This window comes from Bos mutus, chromosome 13, assembly GCF_027580195.1.
Source record: "Bos mutus isolate GX-2022 chromosome 13, NWIPB_WYAK_1.1, whole genome shotgun sequence".
Taxonomy (NCBI): domain Eukaryota; kingdom Metazoa; phylum Chordata; class Mammalia; order Artiodactyla; family Bovidae; genus Bos; species Bos mutus.
Window position 1 is genome coordinate 55,322,047 of NC_091629.1, and position 17,529 is coordinate 55,339,575.

The following is a 17,529-nucleotide window of genomic DNA, read 5'->3' on the forward strand; positions in this document are numbered from 1 at the left end:
AAGCACACATTTCACTGTGCACCAGGCCATGAAAACAGAGCTTCCAAGGGCACTGATGGTAAACAGTCCTCACCAGTGCTTAACAGTGAAGAGTGACAGCCGTCGGGCACAGGGCGGAGCCACACATGGAGGAGAAGGCCAAGAAGACCCCTCCGTGAGCTCAGGGCTCCTGGCACACCGCGGCCCTGGATGAGCTATGGCCAGAAATCCTAGGGACTGGAATTCAAGCCCAGTGTTCCCAGGGGAAGAGATGCTCAAGCCATGGTTCCCCTGGGCAAGTGCTGGTTTACTGTCCCCCATTATACTCCTCACTGCACACACGTGTGTGCGCACACACACACACACACGCACACACACATCACCTCCACCAGCTTATCTAAAATACCAACAAATATTCTTCCATAAGTTCAAGTACAAAGGCCACAAATTCAGATTCACCTCTGATACCTGTCCAGCGGCTCCACGTGCCTCCCTGCAGACCCCTGCCTCTCACCTCTTTCTCTTGGCCCCCACAGAAAGGAGGTTGTCATCCTAGCTTGCTGTTCACACTCACGTGTCTGAGTTCACACACACGGCTCTCAACTACTTGCACAACCCAAGAGTGAACAGCACCACTTGCTCTATTTCCTGTGGGTTGTAAGGATTAAGTGTCACCATGGATTTGTGGGCACCTGCAGTGCTTTATAAGCTTTAACAAGCAGCCAGTCCAGCCTCCGCTCCAGTAGGCCTGGAGTGGGGCCTGAGAGTCTGCATTTCCAGCACATTCCCAGGTGTTCCACAGGCCGTTCCTACACAGACAGGTTCTCTAAATGCAAGGTTCTCTAAATGCAGGTCTCAGCTGCAAGTCCTTGGTATCCACTTGAAAGGCCACCAGATTTGAAATAAATGACCCAGGCTAACATCCTGGGCTGTACTTTATCTGCCTTATGACTACACGAGACACAGATCCCCATCTGTATACAGTGCCTCTGGAAGGCCTGGAGGAGATCTAGAACCAGGGCAATAAATACTGGAGGCTTTGGGGGCAAGGTGGGGAGAAGTGGAGGAGCAAGAAAGAGCAGGAATTGGTAGCAGTAAATGCAATTATTTTCAATAAGAATACTGGCAGGCCCGGCAGTGACAGTGTCACAAATCCTACAGGAGCACCTGTACAGACGCAGAAGTAAGCCAGCATCATCATTACTAATAGTACGGAAGTAGGACTGGGGCCCTCCTACCCGCAGGATAGTGTCAGCAGCAGAAGTGAAGGCAGCACAGGAGTGGCAGATACGGTATACCTCACCACTTACTTATGAATCGAGACTCTGGAGTCAAACCGCCTGGATTTAAACATTAACAGCGACTCTTCTACTCATTAGCTATGTGACTTTAGGAAAGTTGCTTAATGTTTCTGTGCCTCGTTTTTTTTGTTCTAAGGTGGTTGTGGGGTTTAAATTTGTATATACAAAGGAGAGGTCAAGATGAAGGAAAAGGGACCAAGCTCTTAGAAACAGGACATGAATTATTCCATAGCCAAAGAAGTCTGCTTTCCCTGCTGCACCACACCAGTAGGGTTTGATCTACAGGAATCTCTTATTCTTGGCCTTGGCAGTTTGCCTGATGGAGTCTTAAGAGGTGGGGAACCTCATACGGGAATTCGGGAGGCTACAGCCACAGCCTGGGTTCAGTGCCTTGTTCCTTGTCTGAACAGAAGAGATGGGAAGGAAAGGTCATCATACACATGAGGGGAAAGTTTTGAAGTATTAGCCAAAGTCTAATACTTCTGGTCTTCTGCACCTTACCCTTTTGTTTGTTTTTTTTGTTCTCCTATTCAAGAAAGATAATCAACACTATATTTGATAATTCCCTCAAAAGAATGGTGTGGCAGGTTAAAAAAAAAAAAAGTGAAAGATTTCTCCCTTTTGGGAAGCTGGAGGAAGGGATAAGCCCCTGGCACTTAGTTCTCCAAATGCTTTACTCGTGGCAGGGGAATCTGGGCCATACAAAGAACAGAATACCCCTATTCAGATTTTCCTGCCATGAGCTGAGCGTAGGAGAAATCAAATGGAGGACATTTTCAGTAGAGTTGACAACTGATGAAATAAAACTGTGTGCTGCAAAGTTTCAGGTAAGCAGAGCATGGGGGAAAGAAGTGACCCAAAGGGGAGGGACCGTGGCTGTCTGGTTCTGTTACCTAGAACAGCAGGAGGTACAGAGTGGGAATGAGAACGTGAGCTAGTGAATATCTTAGGGGTCTGGGATTCTTTTCTCAACCCTGCTGCCAATTTACCGTGTGGCTCTGAGATCACTCTTCTTGGCTTCCATTCCTTCACATGGCATTGAAGATTCCTTCCAGCCCTGGTATTTTCTCTCCAGATGCCCTATTTTACTTTTTCTTTGCAATCTGATATTCTCTTGATGATTGACTATTCATCGATTTTCTGTCTCCCCACAGAGGCTGACGCTCCATGTAACGACACGACTTGCCATCTTGCTCAACATTGGCCTCCCAACACTTAGCAATGAGCCTGTTGTATATTATCACTTAGTGGATATCTGTTAAATGAAGGTAGGATTGGGTGGTTCTATTTTCTCAAGACCATAGGAGGCAGGACTTCCCTTGATGGTCCAGTGGCTAAGACTCTGTGCTCTCAATGCAGGAGGCCCAGGTTCAATCCCTGGTCAGGGAACTGGACCCCACATGCAACAATTAAGACCTGGAACGACCAAATTAATAAACATTAAAGAAAAAATATAGCAGGAGGCATCACAGTATAATGAATGATTAAGTTATAGGCTCAAGCTTCAGGCTTGAATATCAATCACACAACTTACTGGCTCTAGGACCCTCTGTAAATTGATTAACTCACTGAGACTTGGTTTCATCATCTGTACAATGGGGATACTAATGATACTCACTTCACAGGACTGTGAAAAGATTACATAATTCACGCAAAACTCTTAGACTAGTCCTGATGTGTAAAAAAGCACTTACTACCCACCAACCATTATAATAGGACTGTCACTGCTTAATAATTAAGTAGGAAATGTAGAGCAAAAAGAAATTCCTTGTGAAGTCCAGACATGAGTTGACAGATGTGATATTAAGTCAACTTGCTACATCAAGCCTCTGTGATGGCCACTCCACACTTTGAGCTTCTGATAGGCCATCCACACCTCCACTTTTCCATTTGGAATCCCACATTTCATTTTTAACCTACAAAGCTTTTGCCTCTGATCTTTAGGTTGTCAAACTTCCCTAGTCTCATGCCCACCGTTCTTCCCCTCACTCTTCTTGTTCTGGTAAAGTGTCTCTGGGCTTTGGCATATTGTGGCCCTCCATCTGTAGTGGACTTCCCGCTTTTCTCCAACTGGCTAATTCCTGGTCATTGTTCAAGACCCACATAAGGCTCCTGTGTCGCAGGAAGACTTCCCTGAACCCCCAGGCTGGTAAAACACATGTTACCAAGTTCTATTCCTTTCCCTGCAGCAATATAATAAATGCCAACTATTTCTAGACAGAAGATGAAAACAAAGAAAAACTGTATTCAATTCAGTTGACTCTGACACCCCAATCGCACATCTTGTCGGTAGACCTCGTACCACCAGACCCAGATTTGGGTGCCCACAGCCATGCTTCCTAGATCCTCTCACTCTACAGTTCCTGCAGCTGCCTAAGCCCAAGTAGGGCACCCTGAGCTCATGCTCACCCACCAACTCTTTATGTATCTAAAGAGGAGTTAATATGCCAGCTATCTCTCTTCTTGGCCCTGGCCCCGGCTGGGTGATTGGGAAAATGAAACTGGCCAAGGCTTGATGGTCCTAAATTGTAATTTCAAGGTAATTTGAACTCTCTTCCTCTTGGGGATGGGTGGAAAAGCTAAAGTCTCCTCAAATCAGTGTATGGACTCAACAAAGAATCAAGGTGCCCCCTGCCCCCTGCCTTGTTCTAAAGCTTGTGTGAGATCAGCAGGATAATCAATTTCACAGTTCTGTAAGGCCGATTGGAACATGATTATGAAGTTAGCCAGAGCATTCTGCCTGGGCCTTAAAAGGCCTGTTGCAGAGGGACATCTAGTGTATGAAACCCACCAGACACCTGCCAAAGCCAAGGACTCCCTTGCTTCCTAAGGTTTAATCGCTTGCTCCCCTGAGTTCCACTGTCCAATCCTGCCCAAGGCCTGGAGGGTCAGTCTGTGTGGTCAGCAGTCCTCTAAGAACTTAAGTCCAACTTCAGCAGAAAGGTTTGGGGTTGAATTGCTAACTGCAGTCTGATTAAGGGAGACTTCACCTTCAAGGTTGCCCTCTGCTGGGTTCCTGCCTCAGGTACCCCTACCCTCTCCAGGCCCCTGCTCTAAATCACTCCAGCCTCTCCCCCAGGTGACAGAGCTCTGCCTCTAAGATGACTGACTCCCTGCACTGAGAGGCAACAAGGCACCTTCTACAACAAGGTACCGAGCAGCAGACTGTGATGATGTCAGGGGCAGCCTGGTGATACCTCGGAACCTGGGCCTTCCCTCCATGGGCTCCTGGCTTCCCTGAGTCTCAGGCCTGCCTGGGCTGGTTGGTCTCAGATGGTTCTCCTTCTCCTAAGGAAGGAGGAGGGTCTGTAAACTGAGGACAGGTACCTGGGGAACAGCCTTTGAGCATGACTTTTCCTCCAGGATATTGGACTCCAGTAAGAAAAAGGAAGGTTGTTATTCAACAAGCTAGTCCCATGAGAAGGCTGGCAAAGCAGAGCATGAGCCTACCTGGTCCTCAGGCTCCACACCTCTCACCATGCTCTGTCTTGAATGTGTTTGCTTTCTGGTTCTCCCACTGAACTCTGAGCTCGTCTATTTCTCATTCATTTTGATATCCCAGGTTATTCTGTGAGCTGGCTCATGGGAGCAGCTTTCAGATTCATTGTAGGATAACCCTTTGAAGTTACAATTGATGTTGGGCAATGAAACGTGAGAGGAAGTCACCTGTTATATCCAGGTAGAGGCTTTAAGAGCCAGAGCCCACTTTCCCTTCTCCTGCTGACATGATGGTCCCTGAACGCCTCTGCCCCATCATTTTGGGTTTCTGAGTAACTCTGCTGCCCAGCGGACCCACATGGGCCAGGCAGTGCAGGAGAGAGGTGACGAGCAGATGTTCTACTGTACAGTAAGGCTGAAAGATGTTACATGTTTGCACTTTTGAGCTATGGGATTTTTTATTATTACAGCATAATCCAGCCTAACCTGACTAATAAATACTTCAGAGAGCAAGAGGAAAGGAGAGGTGGTGGAAGAGAAGGCAGGAGGGAAAGAGGAAGGGAGGAGGAAGTCAGTAGCTGTGGAAGTCTTCACCTCTCTTTGGGTTTCAGTTTCCAACTTAGAAATCTGGAGACTAGAGCTAATCATTATTGTGCTCCCTTCCACCTCCAATACTCGGAGAACCTGAGAAGAGTCAGACACAGAATCCATGCAGAATTCTATTTTCCCAAGTCTAATGTGTAGCATAGCAATATTTATAGAGGAAGGCGGCAGAGAAATGAGGCAGGAAACAAAGCAATTGGAACTTTTTTGGTAATACATCCAAGCCATAAAGATTTCATTAGATTCTCTAATAGACTCCTAATGAAAAATAAGACCCTTTTCCCGTTTTACCTACTTCCTGAACATTAGAATCAACTTGGCTTTTCCAAGCTTTGCACCCCATTTACATTAATTAGAAAGTTCCATATTAAAGCAAAGCTTTTAATGGGCTGTTATTGCAAATGATTTTACTGGCGAGCTGCATTGTGCTGTTTTAATAGCATATAAAAATGGCATCTTATAGAGGAGACTTCGATAAAATTGAAGTTTTGATGGACTCTGGGCCTGAGTTGGCCTTTGCTTGGGGGCTGGGATTCAGGGACATTTTCTGACTAGAAGAAGCGGTTTTCTGTCTTTTTGGACTGACGTGTTCTAAAGCATCAAAATGTTTCAGATTGCAGAGGTGCACACTGCCTCCTGCACGAGTACACCTGCAGAGGTCCACACTGCAGAGGTGCACACTGCCTCCTGCACGAGTACACCTGCAGAGGTCCACACTGCAGAGGTCCACACTGCCTCCTGCACGAGTACACCATTGGGGGGCTACTTCTGGTCCCTGGGACAACCCTTCGCAATATTTCTCACAGTCCTTTGGAAAAGGTAAAGCAACCCTGGGACTGCGATATAAGAAGTGGATTTCAGGAGGACAGATTGTCTGGTCCAGGTGGAGAGAGTCATGGGGGTGGGGGATGCCAGGTCTATCCAGGAAAAGGAGGGAGTCAGGAGCGCCAAAGAATTGACATTTGGAACTGTGGTGTTGCAGAAGACTCTTGAGAGTCCCTCAGACAGAAAGGAGATCCAACCAGTCAATCCTAAAGGAAATCAACCCTGAATATTCATTGGAAGGACTGATACTGAAGCCCCAATACTTTGGCCACCTGATACAAAGAGCTGACTCATTGGAAAAGATCCTGATGCTGGAAAAGATTGAAGCCAGGATAAGAAGCGGATGACAGAGGATGAGATGGTTGGATAGTATCACTGACTCAAAGGACATGAGTTTGAGTAAGCTCTGGGAGATGGTGAAGGACAGGGAAGCCTGGTGTGCTGCAGTCCATGGGGTAGCAAAGAGTTGGACATGACTGAGCGACCAAACAACAACATCTAGGGGCAAAGGTGAGAGAACAAATGATGTTTCTAGAGCTTAGGAAGAAGTTGCAAATGGGGGATAAGGTGGAATAAATGATGTCACATATAATGGCAATCAAGCAAACAATGGTAGAGTGAAGGGACAAGGGGGATACCATGGTGGGTAGAAGAGGAACCCGAGGGTATGGGTACGACACCCAGATGAAATCCAACAGGAAAGTAACTGCTGTTCCAGTTGTCTTGTCCTCATACCCACCATGTGTAAATGGTCTCACCTACAGGTATTCTTGAAATTTTTCCTTGGCAGAGGCTTCCAGCTGCATATTGCTCATGGGATCCCCACCTATCCCTTTAGTATGAGAATAAACTGACTTAGGAGGAAGTGTGTATGAAGTTTAGGAGTCTGAGGACTGGAGTTATGTCCAGGTCCAAATCCCAACTCTCTGCTAAGGATAAACTCTGTGTATTGGGTCAAGTGAATTAAGGTCCCTGAACTTCAGTTTCCTTGATGGAAAAATGTATCTGTCTGTAGGTAGCTGGGAGGACTAGGCAAGATCATGCATGTGAAGAGTGAAATGCAATCCACAGTGTCTAAAATACACTCAATACATGTGAATGATTATTAGTATAATTAAAGTTGTATGGTTTAAAATACTAGCAATTTGGATGGAGCACAGGATATCTGAAATGAGCTATGTATTCTGGAAACCAAAGGAGCCCCAGTGGAGAAATGGAACAGGGTATCTCCAACCTGAGTGACCCATGAGTGATGCATTCAGCAGTGATTTTTCAAGGCTGCACACGTTCTGGTTTCCTAAGTGCCCTGTCTGGGTGCTTTGGTGGCTCAAGTGACTGTAAACACCATGAGCTCTTGCAGGTTTATTTTTGCCAGATGGGTAGAAGGATGTTCCTAAACTCTTAGACAAAAACTAACCCTTTTGTTTGCACCACCCTGGTTGATGACCTTGAAGCAATGACTCACCAGGGAGCTCCTGGTGTATCTGAGAGGACAAGATATTTCAACAGTCAAGCTCAGGGGCTAAAGAGAAGCTAACCCATCTTACACCTTTGGTCCTGCAGTGTTTGGTATGTGGTAAGAATTGCATAATGTTAGCTACTGTTACAACTATTACAGAAAAATATTGGAATAAATGCAAACATATTTCATTTTATCCTCTGCTTGCCACAAAGTCTTGTTTAGGACAAAAGCTCTCCATGCTGTCTGAATCCATCAAGCATTATGAGTTTAGTTCTAGACACAATAATCACAAGAGATCCAGATCAGGGAGATAAGATGAGGAATGTGGACATTATGTCACACCAGGAATAATTAGAAGAATTCTTGAAGAAGAAATTTTGTTAGTGTGTGATACTGGCTGCATTTTAATAATCAAATGGGATTACCTGTCTTCTTTCTAAGTAAGACCAATGAGTGGAGGCGGGTAGAGAGATATATATGGCAATAAAGATGGAGGATGTATCCATCTGAGCTTGACACAAGCCACAGGGTCAAAATTAGGTTGCTGCCTTGAAATGCTGTGAGTTCCCATCGTGGTAGGGATCCAGGATAAATGTGAATTCATTCATCACATGCTTATGGAACATGGACCCGGACAGGGTCAGTGAAACAGCAGGGAACACAAAGGTTAATAAGATACGAGTCTTGCTTTTTAGTAATTCATGCTCCAGGGAAGAAGACAGATCCGTAAACAAATGCTTAAACCAATGAGGTGTGACACACATCAGAGTAGAAATGTACACAAGGTTGTGTCAAACCAAAGAGGTGATGGAGCAGAGGAGGCAGCCAGCGGGAGGTCAGAAGATGCTATGGCAGGGGGCTGGTCCTGGATGATGATTCAGTAATACTCTGAGGGGTATACAAGGATGGGAGAGGCGTGAATCTCTACCCAAGGAAACAACATCTAAAATGGCATGAGGATATGAAAGAGCACGTAGGGCTCTGCCAGAAGACTGGCATAGTTAGAAAACAGGATGAAAGGTAGGGCCTAAGAGAGATGAGACTGGAGAGGTGAGCCAGAATCCCATTTTGAAGCTTCAACTAATCCCATTTTGGAGCCTAAGGGACCAATAAAAGGTAGCAATCAAGGGGAGATATGACTAGACTTTATCCGTGGCTATAGTACAACTAGAAAATCACTACAGGAATCCAAACAATAAATTATGATGGGCTTAACTAAAACATGGAGGTAACACTGGGGGAATATGAGTCTATGGATTTGGAGAGTGAGAGAAGAACTTAGCGTAGGCTAGTTCCCAGATTTCTGGGGGACTGTCTCTTGGGGATGTCTCTTGAGAGGACATTATGTCACACCAGGAATAATTGGAAGAATTCTTGAAGAAGAAGAGATTTTGTTAGTGTGTGATACTGGCTGCATTTTCATAATCAAATGGGATTATCCGTCTTCTGGATAATCTAAAGGAAACGAGGGACATTTCATTTATTGAACATCGTTGGATGCCAGACATTGCTATGAGCTTCTATACCTTCATAACAGACCTGCAAGGTAAGAGTTATTATCTTCATTACGCATGAGAAAATTGAAGCTACGTTATTTTGTTCAGGATCATAAAGGTGAAGCCGAATCGGGCCCAGAAGTGTCTGTGTCTCACACATCACACTTTTCTCATAAGAGTCCCCTAAGTTCCTTTTTCACTCAAGATTTCAGGATTCTAAGCACAAAGCTAATTCTTGTCTGTTCAAAATTGAAATAAGCCAAGTCTTGGTGAAAATAATCTGACTTTATACCTGGCCTGGTTATATACTCTTTCCACATTAAACATATTCATATAGAGTGTAAGCAGTACCTATAAATATCTTTCCAATAAAAGTGAGGCCATGTATTTCTGAGTGATAATCCTCTGCTCCGGGCAGTGATATAAACCAGCAGGCTGAAGGCCAAACAACTTTAGCTAGCCCAGAGATTCAATAAGTTAAAATACATTTTGGAAGAGAGCTCCAGGCCAGACCTGTTTTTTTCCTGGGTAATTATATGGGGATACCTGATTCAGCACAAGCAGGCTGGCTACAGAGTGTGAATTTCTGATTAAAGGGGCACCAGCAAATCATACAGGAGTCTGATCAAAATTTAAACTTGAAAATTAAAATTAAGAAAATAGAGTGTTTTGCTTTTGTTTTATTATTTGGAAAAATCTGTTAACATAAAAAATAAAATCTCACCAACATCTTCATTCTTCCTCCTGAAATGCCCCCTTCTCTCCAGATCTTTCATCTGGAAACTTCCTATAAACCAGTGGTTCTTAACTGAAGAAAATTTTGTCCCTAGGGAACATTTGGAAATTGTTTTTGCTATTGTTTAGTCACTAAGTCATGTCTGACTCTTTGTGACCCCACTGACTATAGCCTTCCAGGCTACTCTGTTCATGGGGTTTTCCAGGCAAGAATACTGGAGTGGGTTGCCATTTCCTTCTCCAGGGGATCTTCCCAACCCAGGGATAGAATCCACATTTTCTGCATTGGCAGGAGGATTCGTTACCATTGAGCCACCTGGGAAGCCCTATTTGGAAATGTCTGGAGCCATCTTTGGTTATCACAACTTGGGGAGCAGTGGAGGGCATGTAGCAGATGTGCTGCTAACATCCTACAAGGCACAGGATAATCCCCATAACAAAGAATTACCCAGTCCAAAGCGTCAATTGTTCTGAGGTCAAAAAACCCTCTGTAGGCCCTTTCATGACTTTCAAATTAAATCAGATCCCCATGACAGGTATAGCAACTTACACCCTTGTTTCACAGCGCTCATCCCATTTTGCAGTGGTCTATTCACCTGTGTGATTATGTGTCTAATGGCGTTCTCCCCTGCTTGACTGACAGCTCTAAGGGAGCTGGGAGAGCATTTGTTTACCTACTCATTGTATCCAGGCAGCTCCTACGGTGGCACATAGTAGGGGATCAATAAAGGGTTGATGAATGAGCCAGTGCATAATGAAAGACGGAATGAAATTAATCAGTGGGTTGTGCCTCTGAAATTATCCACATCTCTACCACTTTAGTTGGAAAAATTAATGGAAAGTATAAATTGATTGATACATTAATTAAAAATATAAACCAGGAATCATTTTTCACTCTGGTGCTGCAGATACATATGGTACTAAAATGAACCAAAATAAACACCTTGAGATAGTCAGCTTGTAAGTCGCCCCAGTGGACTCTGCCTGCAGGTAATCACACCCATGTGTAGTCCCCTCCCACCTCCAAGGCTAGGTCATAAAATATACTGTGATTTCGCTCTTTCTTGCATCATTTGCTCTGGTGGAATCTACCTGCCATGTGGTGAGAAGAGGTCCATGTGATGACCTTAACTGAGGTCTCTTTCTTAAACCCATGTGAGGCATCATCTTGAAAACACATCCTCCAAGCCCCAGTAAAACCTTCAGATGATCCAGCCCCTCTGACACCTAGATTGCAACAGCATGACCCCTGAGTCTGAACCACTCAGCCCAGGGACTCTCAAATTTCTAGCCTTCATCAACTGTGTCCGATAATAGATATTTGTTGCTTAACATGGGAAAAAGTTAACCAAAGGGATTACCTCAAGGGCTGACCAGGAAGTTGCCATGTAGGGGTAAGAAAAGTCATCCTTGAGTATGAAAACTTTTTTTAATTTAAAATTACTCTTGCATTGTAATTGACCCTCAGTAAACTACTGAGCTCTATTACATTTAAAGTAAGAATAATATCACTTTTAAGGATCACAATTATAAATAAATGGAAAAATATATAGTGGGGTGTCTTATGTATAAATGAAGAGGTATTTGGGTTTTGGACAAAGGAAAGAGAAGACGGTTACTACGAACTCTTTAAAAGAAAAATTGTCCTTTTGATTGAGTTTAGAGCTCCCTCAACCAGGGAGGAATGAAAAGTTTCTATTTAATACCCCTCGCTTACACTTCACAGAGAGGGAAGAGGATACTTCTGTGCTGTTGCAGGAAGTGGAGACGGGTGTGGTTTGAGCCTGAACACAAGTGCAGAAGCCTGGAAGGCTGGAGCAGGACTATCTGAGCTGCCCAGACACAGACATGCTCCCCTAATGTTAAGGTGGCGAGTGGGTGAGCGCTGAGCTCTGTGGCTTCATTGTCCTCAGCCCTGGTCAGTATCCTGGTCACTGAGCATGGTGAGCTGGAAGGATGTTGTCAGTAACAGTTCCAGGGCACTGAGGACCCACCCAGATCTGAGGACTCAGATCTCAGAGACAACCCAGAGGGACCAGACCCCTTCTTGGATCTTCTTGTAGCCAGCTGGTCACCCTAAGGTTCTTTTACAATCCTACAGGATTGGAGGAGGGAAAAGAAACAATAAATGGATGTGGATGAGCTGCCAGCCACACTGGTGGAAGTTGAGATGTTTCATTTGATTTCACTAAAGTATAATAAACCTGATATGCCTTGCCTCTGGGTATCACTGAGCAAGTCATACATGTAGAAAACCAACTGAAACACTCTGTCACTTAATGAAATGCCATTGGATTTCTTCTAGATGCTGAGCATAAGCATCTTAATCACTGATGCTACAGTCTAGATGCTCCTCAGTAGAAGAGCTTCTAATGGTCTGATGTCCTACATGTGTCAACGACAAATTGCCCAGAGCTCCATGGGCTATGCTCTTCCTGTCCTAACGGGGGATGGCAGAGTGGACACCCTGCCCTTGTCACCACATTCTGCCCTGTCCCCCTCCACCTGCCCATCCCCTCTTGCATCCCACTGGCTCTATCCCACTCTTCACACCTGATGCCACCTCTCTACCCTTGTAGCTCATTTATCCCAACAGGCTCTATGGTTTTCCTCCTATCTGGCTTCCCTTTCAGCTAATTCTGACTGCAACAACCTACCTTACATTCACTTGGTTCTAATGTAAACGTTTCTTCCCCTACCTCTTCTCAGCCCTTGCATGAAATGCCTCAGTTCCCTCCCTCTGTTCTAGCTGTGAGTCCACTGAAGACCTAAAAGCTAAGAGGGCTGTTAGCATATATCAGAAAAAGGGGGGAAATGAAATAATGTTTTTATAAGAAAATAGGGGTCGACGTTTTCTTTGGAAGCTTTTTAAAAAAACTCCCCTTGGTTAAAAATAATCTTAGCCCACATATTTACCTGAAAAAAATTAACTGTCACTTTGTGGTGACCTACAGTCACTTGGCTTGGCATAGGAAGGAGAGAGATGCTACAGAGTCAGAAGTAGGTTTGGTTTCTAGCAAAACAGCAACATAATCACAGTTGCTTAGCTCTCCTCATATCCCCAGAGAGTCAGGGCTCCACAGCAGAAGGACAGCAAAAAGCCTGGACAGGGCCTGGAAACTTGGAGAAGGCACCATCCGCATGTAAGGAAGAACTCTGATGAACTTTCACGAGGTGGGATGTAGATGGAACTGGATCAAAAGGGACACAGGTGGAAAACTCAGTATAGTCAGCTCTGCTATCACACTTATAATAAAAAGTACAGACTTGTGTATTAGGGGGAAATTTGAACATCACATGAGTGTTTGATTATGTGTCATTATGCATAAAAAACACTAGGAGATGCAGAAAACTGCATCTGAATGAACCCAATCAGGTAGGAATACACAAAATGCACACACCTCAAATATCAGCTTGTGTCCTTAGTTCACAACAGGCTATCAGCCACATTTGCTGTTCCAGCTTTCCTTCCCATTTCAGATGAATTTATCTTCCCCTACCTTGCCATTGACTCAAAAGCTGCAGCTTTTTCAAGGTAAAGCATCACATATATAGCAGCAGTTGTGTATTTCATAACCATTTCACACGTGTAAAACTATGCTCCTACTTTTACTAGGTTCCTTTGTTTTTTGTTTTTGTGATTGATAAAAGTTTTTGAGTGTTATATCCCTCATCCCAATTTTCCATTAATCCACGTGGTTTTCACTGGGCAACTTGGCATAGCACAGTGATAATTAGGAATACATAAGTCACATTACACCAGTACCGACTGCATTCCCAAGTGCCAGGTAAGTAAAGGTGGTAAGATAAACAGAATCCCACTGGAAGAGTCAGGGAAGACTCCTGCAAACTGCAGAGTGCCCAGCAGGACAGGCCTGCTGTCAAATGATGGAGGGTAAAAATGTACCAAGTCTGTGAAGACATTACAAGTCATTAAAAAAAAAAATTAAACTACTCAAAGTTGAAATGAGTACAAAAAATGAGTACAAGACCGATACAAGATTTGACAATATGCCTTCAAAAACCATAAAGATACATATTTTCTAGACAGACAACACATTTACCTATGAGGTGTTATTTTTCCTCTCTACCTTCTCTTCCATTCCGGCAAACACTGCCTGGCTGGGTATCTGCCCTTCTCTGTAAGGCCATGAACTCAGCAAAGGGGACCCTATGCCCATTTCAGGGATAAATACTGAATAATCTGTTAATCTTGAAAACTGTTTCCTTCACTAGTGGCTAGCTTATGGATGGGCATGGGACCAAGTTCTGTCCAATGAGATGTGAGGAGAGGCTTCCTGTGAGCCTCTGGGAACATTTGCTCACAGATATTGTCATATCCACATGTGATGTGTGAGATCATGGTGGCTATTTTCTGACCGTGAGGATGGTCTACCTTGGGGACAAAGCTGGCACACTGGAGTTGACAGAGCAGAAAACTCTGAGTCTGTGGTGATGGCTTTAAAATGATGAATAAGGCAAGTCCGAAGCTTAAGTTATCACAGGATGCCTTGTATAGGATGTGACACATTTGCATACTGTTTAAGTGACTTAACAGAAACTGTTTCCATTTCTGTTACTTGCCACTGACAGTATCCTGCTTATTATCCTGTTTGTTTAGCAACACCATTTTCCAGAGAAAGAATGGAAAATACAAGCAAAAGTTGATATAAAAGGGAATTCACTGAACCATTACTTGTGGTAATGAGCAACAGAGAAACTCAATGTCCAAGTTGCAGAGATTGGCTAAATTAGGTTGAGTTCATTTTACAAAATCCTCTAAAATCATTAGTTAGGATGATAGGATGATATAAATAGTGACAGCAGAAATGTTAAAAACGTTCTTGTCCTTTCTTCCTCCATTTTACTCATCTACTCTGAGTCTGCTGAACAGAAATGAGAAAAACACTGAATTGTGCTAACTAGTCTTATTATAACCCCTGTCCACTAACTTCAAGTGATCGCTTGGTATTTCCTGGAGATCCTTTGATATTTCCTATTCCAGTCACTTTCCTAGATTCTCAAACCATTTTTTGCTTTACAGAGTCTCATCAAACCTCCAACACCTCTGCTCTCTCCTCCCTCTTAGCTAATAATCCTGCTCCCTACATCACTGAGAAAATGGAAGTGCCACCGCTCTAACCATGGCATAGGTCAACTTACCAGCCCATACTCTGCCTCCCCTCCCATTTGGAAGAATGGCCTCGCCCCTATCTAAGGCCAGCACCACAGGTGCGTGAGACTCCTCTCACTTGCCAGAAGATATTTCAACAGTAAAGTTCACTCTAAGGATTGACTTTTCCATTTTCACTGGATCATTTTCATCAGCTCTAGTATTGCTCTTGTTTTTAAAAATATACAGGACTCTCCCCTTTTGAAGGTTGCCTCTGGCTACTGGCTCAAGTCTCTGTCCCCCTCTTTACTCATTTCATCCCATTCCTCTCCTGTTCAGCCAAAAACCCTTCGCAATAAGGTTTCATTACCCTCCCTTCTATAGAAACTGCTCCTGTTAAGTCGCCAGTGATCTCTACATGACTGAATCCAATGGTTAATTCTCAGTCCTTCTCTTACATGAACTATAAACAGCTTTTCATCCAGAGCATCAATCTCTCCTTGAATTACTTTTTTCACTTGACTTCCTGGACCCTGACCTCTGTTGGACCTCTTGCGTCATTGGCTTATCTTTCTCAGTCTCATTTAATTATTCTGCCTCCAACTTCCAGCAGACTGAATAGAGAGCTGCTGGGACTGAGCTTCAGAACAGTTGGATTTTGCAGCTCTTCTTGTTTCAGAGGCATGAATTACATCTATAGACTGACATCCCAGTTAACATTTCCACTCTGTACTTCTTCCCTAACTCCAGACTGGTATACCCAACTGCCTACCTGAGGTCTTGCCCAAAATATCTAACATTACTCTGAAACTTCACATACCCTAAAATCTAAACCTAATCCTTTCCCCAAAAAATGTTTCTTCTACTATCTTTCCCATCTCAGTTTACGGCAACTTCATCCTTCTCTTTAGCCAGTCCAAAATACTTGGGAGTCATCTTTGATCCCCCCTTTTTTTTAATGTCTCACATCCTAAATCTGTTTCCAAATTCGACTGACTTTACCTTCAAAATAAATCTGGAATTCTGCCAGTTCTCATCACTCCATTCTACCTTTGTCTAAGACATCATCTTCTACTTGTAATATTGCAATTGCCTCCCAATCAGTATTTGTACTTTAACTCTCCTTCACGCTATTCTCAGCAAAGCCAAGTGGTCCTTTTAAAACAAAAGTCAAATCTTGTCTTCCATTCTTTTCCTCAATCACTTATTCCAACCATAGACCTTATAATTCCTAGAACGCAGCAGCCACGTTCCCTCATAAGACCCTTTGCTGGAACAGTCTATCCTCCAGAGCGACATTTCTCTTCTATCACATCTCTGCTCAGATGCCACCACTGAAGCCAGAACCTCCCTCACCGTCACACTTAACATAAGTTCTTCCCACACAGACACCCGGTATGCCATATTCTCTTTACCTACTTTATTTTTTCCATAGTTTTATCACCATTCAGCATGCTATACACTTAATTGCTTATTGATTATGTGTCTCTCTCCCCTAGAATGTAAGCTCCATCAGAATCAAAATTCTGTCTATTTTTCAGCTGCTATTGTTGTGCCTCGGACAATCCTGGACCCACAATGTGTATTTAAGTATTTATTGAATGGAATGAAAATAATTATTCATTTAAACACAAAAAATAAAAATTAAATATGGATGGCCCTGATTTTGTAAAACAGTGTATATTAAAAGGTGATATTTATTGAACACTGTCTACCAGTTACTTTGTTGAGCATTTTTATCCCTCATCAATATTACAACACTACTAGAAAATAGATACTATTATCTCCATTTTATATATAAGGAAATTGAGGCTTGGAAAATGTAATTAATTTACTCTGGGTTAAATAGCTAGAAAATGGCAAAGTATTAACAACAGGAAGTGATGCAGTTTTATCTGGTTTGAAGGTTCCATGTTCTGTGGTTCACTGCTTCAAGCTGAATATATGTGTGTGCGTTCCATGTCCTACTACAAATTGTAAAAAAAAAAAAAAAAATCTTTTTGCATAAATGAAAGCACCATTCCTTAACAACAGGTAAATAGAAATAGCCATCAGACATGTATAAACCTAATTAACTTCTTGTTAGCAAAATGAAAGTATTAAAACACTGAGAAATTCTTCCTTTCATATTATACTGGCAAAAAGAATTAAGCAATAACGCCCATAATATGTTAAAAGACTGATCATTTATGTGTAGAAAGATTTGTGTGCAAGGGTTTTCATAACAACATTGATTATAACAGTGAGAAAATATCCAGTAACAGAAGCTGGTTACATAAATTATGTACATCTTAATGATGGAGTATTATGAAGTCATTAAAATGATATAAAAGAGTATTTATGAGATATGAAAATGATGAGTGTATTATTACACAGAAAATGCAGGTTACAAAACAGGATGTACAGTGGAATTCCAATTGCGCATCAACAAGAACAAAAACACTTTGTATATGTCTCCATTTGAATATTAGACTTCTGGAATGATGTAAGTTTTAAAAATTACCTCTGCACAGAGAGATTATGTGTGACAATGTTCAAGTCAACATTTATGTATTTTTTACATGAAAACATAGTACC

General features: G+C 43.1%; 1 protein-coding gene and 1 non-coding gene across 8 annotated transcripts in view; one reads left to right on the plus strand and one right to left on the minus strand.

Annotated features, from left to right (window-relative positions):
* The window catches only part of PTPRT (protein tyrosine phosphatase receptor type T), a 1,153,310-nt gene that overhangs the window by 318,987 nt on the left and 816,794 nt on the right, over positions 1-17,529 (minus strand). The window lies entirely within an intron of this gene.
* On the plus strand, positions 2,596-2,669 carry TRNAE-CUC (transfer RNA glutamic acid (anticodon CUC)). Its single transcript has one exon. It is a non-coding gene; the product is annotated as a tRNA-Glu (tRNA).